This window comes from Marmota marmota, unplaced genomic scaffold, assembly GCF_001458135.2.
Source record: "Marmota marmota marmota unplaced genomic scaffold, marMar, whole genome shotgun sequence".
Classification (NCBI taxonomy): Eukaryota; Metazoa; Chordata; class Mammalia; order Rodentia; family Sciuridae; genus Marmota; species Marmota marmota.
The window spans coordinates 8,576,292-8,587,548 of record NW_026000000.1 but is presented as its reverse complement, the minus strand read 5'-3'; the positions used below and the strand labels follow the sequence as shown (position 1 = coordinate 8,587,548).

General features: G+C 47.1%; 1 protein-coding gene across 11 annotated transcripts in view; it reads right to left on the bottom strand.

Moving 5' to 3' along the window:
* The window catches only part of Arhgap22 (Rho GTPase activating protein 22), a 191,356-nt gene that overhangs the window by 20,933 nt on the left and 159,166 nt on the right, over nt 1–11,257 (bottom strand). The gene's annotated exons all lie outside the window — the stretch shown is intronic.

Sequence of the window (11,257 nt, the reverse complement as noted above, 5' to 3'; positions counted from 1 at the left end):
CCGCCCGCCCCGGCCAGCGCCGCCCCGGGCTTCGACCCTGCGGCGAGGGAGGGCCCCCGCTCTGCGAGTGCCTGGTATGCCACGCCTGGAGTCGGCCGGGCAAGATCTGCAGTTTCTAAACGCTGACCCCTTCTTCCTTGCGCACCGAGTTATTAAGCATCCCGGGAACGCAGTGACTCCCAGTGATCGGTCACTTCCTCTTTGCTCAGGACCTGCTTTGGGGGCACCCACTCAGGCTTCAGCCTGGGAGGCAGGTGTTTCAGGTGGAGCAATCGAGGTCCAGAAAGGTTAGGCAACTGGTCTCAGTCACACATCCAGGAGAGTGATGAGGCTGGACCTAAAACTGGGTTGCCGGCTTCAGTGGGCGGGAGCCCTGGGCACCAGGCTCCTGTCCAGAGGTCAGCACTGTGCCAGAGACAGTGGTTTGGACTTAACCTACTTTTCTTCCTGAGTACCTCTGAGATGTATCAACATCCGCATTTTACAGAAGCAGCAGCTGAGGCTCAGAGAGGCTTTGTGATTTGCCTGAGGTCACACAGCTGATAGGTGACAGATCTTCATTCATACCTCAGTTGTCTTTCTGCAAAGCCTATGTTCCTCTCAAGATAGGATTCTTAGAAGAACCCACAATTTCCAACTTCCTATTTCCAAAGTGTGAGGACCTGGGAGAGTTTCGAGAGGGTAAAGACCAACGTGGGCACACAGCGTCAGACCTAAACCAGGAGGGAAAGTGGACAGAGAAGCAAGGTTGGGGCTGTGTGACAACAGCCAGAAGAGATGGAGGTACCAGGGGGCTGTGGGCAGAATTCTCAAGGGAGGAACTCAGGGGAGCCCTGAGCCTGGAATAGGCTGGGGGCCCATCTTCAAACTGGGTCATGCTTCTTGCTCATACTTGGCAAAGCTTGGTCTAGGATGTCACTGCAGGCAAAATGTAAGGAGTGCTCCAAACCCCAGTCACCACGATGAATGTTTTTCTAGTTGAAGATGGACAATGTCTTTCCTTATTTATTTATTTTTTCAATAGTGCTGAGGATAGAACCCAGTGCCTCACATGTGTGAGGCAAGTGCTCTCCCACTGAGCCATAGCCCCAGCCCCAAAATAAACATTTGTAGGAATAAGAATTAATGCAGCTGGGTGCAGGGGTACATGCCTCTAACCCTAGCAACTCAGAAGGCTGAGGCAGAAGAATGGCAAGTTCCAGGCAAAAGTTCCTCAGCAAACCTGATGAGACTGTCTCAAAATAAAGTAAAAAGGGCTGAGGGCAGGAGAGGAAGCTCAGCTGTGGAGCACCACAACCTAAAAAAGAAAGAAGAGGAGAGAGAAAAAAAGAAAGAAGATGCAAAAAAAAAAATCCGTGAACAAATGATCAAAATGCTAAATGAAGGCAGAATCAGCCCCTTCACGTGAACCTTGAAATTGGCTCCCTCACCTGACCCTTATCCCACCCATATAGCCTTTTGTTTCAAATTTGGATATTTTGTTTATCATGATGTGGTCAGATGAGTAAAGGGCCCCCCAAGGTGTCTATGTCCTAATTCCTCAAAGTGGCTATGTTATCTTACACAGGAAAAGAGATTGGCAGATGTGATGAGGTTAACGATGGAGAGGTCGTACTGCATTGTCTAGTGCACTGTAGGGCCTTTCTAAGAAGGAAGAAGGAAATTGAACTACAGAATAAGAGAAGGTGACGACAGAAGCAGAGACCTGAGCTGTGAGGTCACAGGAGCAGTAAGGCTACAGACAAGCAACACTGAAAGTTACAGAAGGTACAAAAGGCAAGGGACAGATTGTCCCCTGCAGCCCTGAGAACCCAGGCCTACCCATACCCGGATTTTAGCCTCAGAGGCCTCTGTTCTGACTTCTTTCTTCCACCAAATTTATAAGAAAATAACTTTACGTTGTTTTAAGCTGCTAAATGGGTGGCAAAGAGCAGCAACAAGAACCTAATACAATGTTGTTTTGTTTTTGCATTACTTTTCATTTATAAAAAATCACAATAAAATATTTATCATGATTATAGGGTTTGTTGAAGCTCCCTTAAATTCTGTGCCCAAAGACAAGGAGGCTTCTAGTCCCAGCCCTGATGCTAAGTGTGGGGGTGGAGGCTAAAGTCCTCCTAAGCCCTGGAGGTGGGGGTGGGGCGATGCTCAATTTTCTCTCTTCAGGTAAATAGGAAGGTGGGAAAGGCAGTTCATAGTGCCAGAGGACCTAAGTCAACGAGTGTCCTGTCCTGAAAACCCAGGGACCCACTGGATCTAAACAGCCCTGTCCACACTGAAAAGAACTGTCCAAGGGCTCTGTAGAGGTACCTACCTACTCCAGGGACAGGTGGGACCCTCTCATGTGTGTTGAGGGGCTCTAGTGCTAATTTGCTTTCTCCTCTCTGAGCCTCAGTTTCCCCTCCAACCCAACCCAGGCTCCCCAGTGGATGGAAGTCTGCAGCTGCCATCCATTCAGAAGGCCTTAATGGGCACTGCCCTGAGGAGCCCCAGGTGAAGCCCTGGCCCTGCCACACCTGCCGCACATGGGGGTTGGTTCTAGGCTGTGGTATCTGTTGAGGTGGATGCACAGAGGGTGTCCTGGAATTGATCCCTTGGAGTATGGCTGGGGAGCTCAGGGCCTGAGGGTCTGTCCCCTCACATGAACAACCTGATGACAAGTGACAACTTCAGCTTGGATGGTCCTCATCTCTGAAGCCTGGTTTGGGGCCCAGGACATCAGGAAAAGTCTCTGCCCTGTCTTAATTCCCCCTCCCCCATTAACACTGCACGGTGGAGGCTGCTGCGCTCTGAGGTCTGCCTGGAAACAGCGTCCTAGGACAGGCTCCATCCAGAGGAGGTTGCTCCTGCTCCCCGCCCTCCAGTGTGCTGTCATGCAGTCACTGAACCCCTCTGTGTGGGCCTCTCTGCCCTCTCCAGTGTACATCAAACCCCAGACAAGAGCACCCAGCTCTTGGGCCACTGCTTCCTCCCTCTTCTGGATGTTTCTCTCCTCAGGGATCCAAGCTCACAGGCTCCTGGGGTCCTCGCAGGGGAGAAGCCTTGAGGAACACAGGGAAGGATCTCAGGAGTGCTGTGAACCAATCCCTACACCCAGAAGAGAATAAATCAGCTCTCTCTAAGCCTAGACAAGGTCCAAGACCTGTGAGGGCCTCTCTTCACCTGGCATGTGAAACCCAAGGGCCTACTAGAATGGACAGTGTACCAGAACCAGGCTCAAGTACTGCTTCTGCTGGTTCAGTGAGGTGATGTCCAGTCTCCGGCCTGCTGGCCTGGCTGGTGGACATTCACAGAATCTGGAATCCAGACTATCTTCTTGAGCCTCCAGCAAAGCTAGAATATGGAATAAACAGCACTGGGTGGAAGTGGTCCACTAGGAACTCCACTACAGCCAACCTGGCCTGGGGCCATTGACCTTTCACTCTGAATTTGATTGTACCTCCAGGGTTTCCACTTGGAGATGTCATTCCAAAAATGATGACCACTATAACAGGGTTGCTTTGTGTCCTTCCAGACTGACCAAGGCTGGAATTTTCCCCATGTCAACTGTCCTGCCATATGGCCTCAGGGAGCTGCATTTGTCCCCCTTTCCCGCCTCTATTGATGTCTGAGGAATCTGAAAGCAACAAAGTTGGCTCCTGGAAGTCAGAGGAAAGTGCCCAGGGGCTCTGTGTGGGAGGACTCTGCACAGCCTGGCTTGGGCAGCACCCCTCTCAGGATCTCCCAAGGCCTGCTCTCTGGGCGCTCCTCCTCCTCCCCAGCACAGAGCAGCCACTTTGAGCAGGGATACCCTTCCTCATCAAGGCCCCGTACCCCAGGACTGCCCATTACCCCTGGACTGCCCCATTTACCTAGCTCTGTGCTGCTACCTGCAAAGGTTGTAACCAGCGACTCCTGGGCTTTGGTAGGCAATGCCAGGGGGCCAATCAGTGGGACAGTTGCCACATCACTAATTATCAAACGCTCACCCTGACCCCACAAATTCCTGCGTCCAGCTGCCCACTGAGCGTCTCCGTTGGTTTAATGACTCACAGACACCTCAAACTCAAACGTGTCCAAACAAAGCCAGGGTCTTGCTCTTCAACCCTCTCCACGCTGAGTTTCCTTCTTGCTGTCTCCGGGCACTGTCCGTCAGACACCGTGAGTCAGTGCTCGCCTGCCCCCATCTCACACCCACATCCAGGGGATCTTATCAGTCCTACTCTCAAAAAGAGATTTGAAATCTGATCACTTTCACCACTCACAACCACAGTGAGAACACGCACCTCTTTTCCTTGGATTACTGCAAATATGCGTCAGGCTTCCTCTAGTACCTCTCTGGTCAGTAGCAGACATTCTCTTAAACAACATATCAGATCCCAACATTCCAAAGCTCTCCAATACCCCTCTCCTCATTTTCCTCAAGAGTAGAAACCAAAGTCCTGACAGGGGCCCAGGAGGCCTCTGCCATGTAGTTCCCATCCCGTCCCTCCCTCCCTCCCTCCCTCCTGCCTAGCCACCTCTGTGATGGTTCCAGACCACATCAGATGTTCTGCTTCTGCCAGGGCTCTGGCCTCTGTCTGGCAGGCTTCCACCAGATGTCCTCCTGAGTCACTCTCTCACTTCTTGCAACACTTTGCGTGAACAATGAGACACCACCTCTTACCCACGAGGATGGCTACTATCAAAAAATGAAAACTGGAAGAAACTGGAAGCCTCGTGCACAGCTGGTGGGAACATAAAACGATGCAGCCACTGTGGACAGTGGTAGCGTGGTCCCTTGAAAAACTATCCAGAGCAAAATGAACCCTAATATTATGTGTAATTAAAAAAGAAGTAATAAACTTTTATTTTAAAAATTCAACAGAAGTAGCAACCCCACTTCTAGGTATACACGCAAAAGAATTAAAAGCAGGGACTAGAAGACATATCTGTACACTCATGTTCATGGCAGCATCATGCCTAGTAGTCAAATGGTAGAAGCAACCCAGGAGACCAACAGACACATGCATAAACAAACTAGTAGATAACATTTAATGGAATGTTATTCAGCCTTAAAAAGGAAGGAAATTCTGACATATGCTACAACACGGATGAACCTTAAGGGCATCAGACTAAAAGAAATAAGCCAGTCACAAAAGGACAAATACTACATGATTCCACTTAAATGTATAGTCACAGTCACAAGAGACAGAAAGCATAATGACGGTTGTCAAGAGTTGGTAGGAGGAAAGAAGCAACTGGGAGTTACTGTTTTTTGTTTTTGGTACTAGGTATTGAGCCCAGGGGTGCTAAACCACTGAGCCACATGCCCAGCCCACATGCCCAGCACCCTCCCCCCTTACATATTTAGAGACAGGGTCCCGCTAAGTTGCTAAGGCTGGCTTCAAACTTGCAATCCACCTGCCTCATCCTCCTAAACTGCTGGGATTATAGGCATGTACCCCACACCCAGCAGGAGTTTTTGTTTAACAGGTACAGAGTTTCAGTTTGGGACGATGAACTGTTCCGGGTTTGGATGGTAGTGATGGCTGCACAGCACTGTAAATGCACTTAATGGCATTGAACTGTACATTTAAACGTTGTTAAAATGGTATGTTTTATGTTGTGAATAATTTACCCCAATAAAAAAATAAAATAGAAGATGCACAACAAGCTAAAAATTTAAAAAGGCCTGAACATCATTCTCTCATTAGGGCCCATCCTTGCCATTGTTTATTTAGATTTTTCCACAGCACTCACTATCTCCTAACGACAGAGCAATCCTCAAAATGTGGTTCCCAGACCAGCATCATCAGCGACACCAGAGAACATTAGCAACACAGACTCTAGGGTTGCACCCAGGTGAGTCAGCCAGTCAGGGAGTGGGACCAGCAGTTGATTTTTATAAGCCTTCCTCTGGATGATTCTGATGCTAGTTAACCTTGGAGAACCATTGCTCCAACTTGCCATGTGATCTCCTTTTCTTGTTATTATCTCTCTGGGGGCAGAACTGGAACCTTTGTTTTCTTCCCTGCTGTGTGGCCTGCCTCTGTGTGGCAGATGCTCACCAAGTGTTTGAGTGAATGAGGACTATTTAGTCCTGAGAGAGGGCTGAGCACTTGGCACCACTTTTTCTCTTAATGCTCGTGACATTCCTATAAAGATTAGATTCCCATTTTGTAAACAAGGACACCGTGCAATCTGGATGCATTTCGTTTTCTTGTCTAATTGCCCAGCTAGAATTCCCAGTACAATACTGACTGGATGTGGTGAAGGCAAGAATCCTTGCCTTGTTTCTGATTTTAGAAGAAAAGCAATTCGTCTTCCTCTATGAAGTATGCGCTATCTGTGGGGATTTTGTAGATGCCCTTTATCAGGTTAAACTCCCTTTTATTCTGAGTGTGCTTGCTTTTATCAAATGCTTTTTCTTTAAAATTTTTTTTGTAGTTGTAGATGGACAGCATGCCTTTATTTTATTTGTTTATTTTTATGTGGTGCTAAGGATTGAACCCCGTGCCTCACATGTGCTAGGCAAGCGCTCTGTCTCTGAGCTATAACCCCAGCCCTCAAATGCTTTTTCTGAATCTACTGAGAGGTTCACGTGATTTCTTTTTTTGCTACCAGAGATTGAACTAGGTTTTTCCTTTTATTTTGAGGCACAGTCTCACTAAGTTGCTCAAGGGCTCACTAAGTTGCTGAGGCTGTCTTTGAACTTGTGCTCCTCTTACCTCAGCCTCCCAAGCCACTGGGGTGTTCATGTGATTTTTGTCCTTTATTTTACTGATGTATTACGCTAATTGATTTTCAGATGCTTTAAGTCACTCTTCCATTCCTGGGATAAATCTCACTTGGTCATGGTGTATAATTGTTTTACAGATTGCTGGATTCAGTGTGTATAAGGTCCTTGCTTAGCATCTGGATGGCCATCTTAAGTGACAACCGCCATTTTAAGGAAAAAGTTTTGCTTTCCCACCCAAGGTCCTTTCTGAGAAAGGTTCACCACTCCCTCAAACCAACCCAACCCTTAACAGCCCACATTAGGATCCACCCGGCTCTGATTCCTGAGCCTCTTCCATAAAAGTCCCAGAACTCAAGCCTGTTTTGCCTCTCTCTCCTATAGAGAGATGGCCTTTATTTGTCACCTCTGACAAATAAACTCATGTGTATCTCTGCCAGTCTCCATCTTTAATTTCTCACTTACCGGCCTCTCGTTCCTCACTTTCCCTTCAGCGTGTTGGTGTTTGGTTGAGGACTTTCCCTCTGTCTCCTTAAGATGGATTGGCCCTCCAGCAATGTTCTGCTGCACCATCCATCTTTGGCAATGCTGTTTTGTATTCCAGATTATAACATACACAAAACCACTCTGTACTGGACTTCCCCTCCAGGTACTACTGTGCCATTCCTCTTTCCCTTTATAGTAAATGGCTTGAAAAAGTTGGTTATGCTCACAATCCCATTCCCTGTACTGTTTCACACGATCACTATTGGGCTGTACTGCCCGCACTCCAACAAAGCCACCTGTGATCAAGTCACCAATGAGCATGCTCAGTCTGGGCCCTCCTCTAGGTGGTCTATCAGCAGCGCTCATCCAGCCTCAGGGCTTCAGATTCTATCTGTGTGCCAGCAGGCCTCCAAGTTCTCTCTCCTGCCTGGTCCTCTCTCCTGATCCCTACACTTAAATGTAACTGCTTATTTGACATTCAAACTTAACCATCTACTAAGTAGCCCAAACTAAGCCCCAATCTTCCTTCCAAACAACTGTCCTTCCTGTAATCCTGTTCATGGCCAATCCATCTTTCCAGTTGCTTAGATCAAAAGACTCTAGAATTACCAATGATTTCTCTCATTCAGTCTCTACAGATCATACTAGGCTGGCAAAGCCACCAGTTCTACCTTCAAAATAAACCACAATAAACTACGAATTCATTTATAGTTATCCTGCGGTGTCAAGAATTTGTTCCAGGAGCCCCCACAGATAGCAAGATCCACAGAAGCTCAAGTCCCTTATGTAAAAATGGCATAGTGTTTGCATAGAACCACACAATCTTCCCACATACTTTAAATCATTTCTAGATTACTTGTAATGCCTAATAAAATGCAAAAGCTAAATAAATAGTTGTTATACTATATATTTTAGGAAGTAATGACAATAAAAAAGACTATGTGTGTTCAAGACAGACACATTTTTGTTCTCTCTCTCTCTCTCAAATGTTTGCAATCCCCGGTTGAACCTGCAGATCCAGATTCAGCTGTACTTCCTATCACTACCACAGTCCAGGGCACGCTGCCTTCACCTCTCACCTGCATCGTTGGGTATGGAATTCCTAACTGGTCTCCATGTTCTTCTCTGGCCCTCCCTTCACTTATTCTCAACACAGCAGCCAAAGGGGTCTTGTTAGGCTCTGACACTTCTCTGTCCAAAATGCTGGGGTGCAATCACTGTGCCACGATGACAAGTCCCCTTTCCCTCCCTGGCCACCCTCCTCTTCTCACCCCTTCATCCACTCTGCTCCAGTGACCTGGTCCCCTTGCTGCTCTTCAGTACGACCCCTCTGCCCGTGCTGTTATCTCCTTTACTCAGAGGTCATTAAACTCCAACCCCCACCCTCCACTACACTCAGCCCATCTGGTCTACAGATAGATTTGCTTAGTTTTCTTATCGCCCATCTCCTCAACTAGAATCTGAGTGCCCATGAGGACCCGTCTTGCTGCTCACAATATTGCCCCAACGCTTACAACATATTTGAGAAAATAAAAGACTGGCTAAATGAGTGAGTGGATGAATGAATGAATGCACCTGAGTCCTTCCAAGTAAGCCACCCCAGGGTGAGTCATCAGCAATGATAGCTGCCTGCCAAGTGGGGACAGCCAGGCTTTCCAATCTGCAGCTCACGTGCTGCCTACTGGAGTCTGGCAGAGGTGGCTGCAGGGCCCCAGAGCAAACATGTCTGAAAGGGCTCTCTGACTCCCTTATGAAACAGCAGAGAAGGACTGACCCTCTAAGCCTCCTTTCCAGGAGACCCAGGTTAACAACAGCTCTGCCAGGAAACCTTCCCAGGCTGACTGAGCCCACCTGCGAGCATCATGCTTGCCCAGACATGTCTGGCATTTGCGGGCTCCTGGCACTTCTTTGTTTCCTCTGTATTTCTGGTAGAAGGGAGATAAAGTGTTTTTGATGACAGTCCCTGTTTAATGCCACAAATCAGTCCTTCAGCACAAAGCCTAGAGACAAATGGCGGGCCCCAAGGGAGTGGTGAGGCTGGGTTCTACCTGGGATTCTGCCAATGGTCCCCATCCCAAGCAAGCAGAGAGATGGATGTGTGGGTGGGGAACAAGGCCCACCAAGCACAGGTAGAACTGTGTGAGGGTGTCCCTCTGGTTGCTGCTCGTGGACATGCTGCTGGGGATAACAAGCATGGTCTTTGAGGTCAAAACTGCCACCTGCCTACTCCCTTACTGGCCATGTCATCTTTAACAAATTACTTAGACTCTTTGTTATTTCTTCTCTATTTTTCTTTTTATCTTTTAACATAGTGAAATATATGCACATCCAGAAAAGTACTTAAAGTATAAATATACAGATTAATATCATTATTGCAAAATGAACACCTGCATAACTCTACCCAAGTCAAGCAAAGAACATTCCAGAAACCTTATTCCCCTCCCCCACTCTTAACCTCCTCCCTCCTCCCTACCATCCTGGGTTTTAAGGCATTTATTTCTTTGCTTTGTATTTTTGTGATGAATTTTTGCTATAAATTTGATATAACTGGAATGATACAGCATATTATTTTTCGGTTTATCTGGCTTCCTGAGTTCCACATCATTTTAAAGGTTCATGCATGTTGTTAGGTGGAGCAATTCTTTCACGTTGTTGTGGAATTTCCCAAGTAGTTATTTATTTCCCATTGGAGTTATTTATTCATAATACTGTTGCTGGGCATTTGGGTTAGTGTCAGACTATTAAAGTATGATTGCCATGAACATCTTATGTGTTCTGAGCACATCAGCTATTCCTGAAGCTGCACATACATTTCTATATAGGACATGTCTCCTAGTGGAACTTCTGGGACCCCCGGAGGCAACAGCATCAACTTTACCAGTTATGCCAAACAATTTCCCCAGTAATATATGCAAGGTTCTGTAGCCCTCTAACTTCATCACCACTTGGAACTTTCTTTTTCATTTAGTCATTTTGGTGGTGAACAGATGAACCGTGTTGTAGTTTAATTTGCATTTCTCTGATAATCAATGTGGTTGCACACCACTGACCATGACCACGGTCATGACTGCTTTTTTTGCAAAGTGCCCATTCAAGCCTCTTTCCAGTGTTGCTACTGGCTTGTCTGTCTTTGCCTTATTGATTTATAATAGGCTGGGGTGTGAGTCATTTGATGGGTTTATGTGTTGTAAACACCTTCTCTCAGACTATATCTCTTTTTGGTCTCCTAATCTACCTTTTAAAGAACAAATGCTCTTGTTTTATTTAGTACAATATATCAATATTTTCCAAACATATTAGTGCTTTTTGTAAGTTATTTTTTTAACAATCTTTCTCTACCCAAGGTCTTGATGATGTCTTGCCTCCTGGTACTCTAAGGTGCCACCTGTCATCAATCAAAGTCCAGCAACATGAGATTCTGCTTCTAGGCTCTACCTGTTCCACAGGCTCACTTTCAACAACATTGTACCAAAGGAAGCCATTGGGAGGTTGTGGCAGTGTCTGGGTGGCTCCTGCCTTCCCAGGCTATTAAACTGGAATTATAGGTCAAATTTGCTGCAACCATCAGGGTCAAGGAGGCCACAGCTGACAGTGTGATGCTATTTATGAAGTCCAAGAGAATAACTTAGCTTTCAACACTACACTAAGCCTTCTATGTGAGGGGTTTATGGTTTAATGAAGGTGATCAGGCAGGGCGTAACCAGGGGTGAGATAGGAGGGCTGGGGTGACGGGCAAAGGACAGGCTTAGTTTATGGGGCTTGCCAGATTTGGAGATGGGCTCTCAGCCCCCAGGGTGAGAGTCTGTTTCCGCCTGGAGTATATACCTACGAATACTGCAGGGAGAGGGGGATGCCCCAAGCTTGTGTGTCAGGACCCAACCCAGTCCTGAGACTCCTGTTCCCAATTCCAGCAAGGAGTTGGTGCCCTCTTCCACCAGGTCCTAGGGGATGGAGGCCCTATCCTAAAAGCTCTTTCTTGACTTTGCATGAATACCAACCTACACAGACAACAGCCAGACAGCTTTCCTTCTCTTGTAACATGTCCAGACCATAGGCATAACTCCATCTCCATCT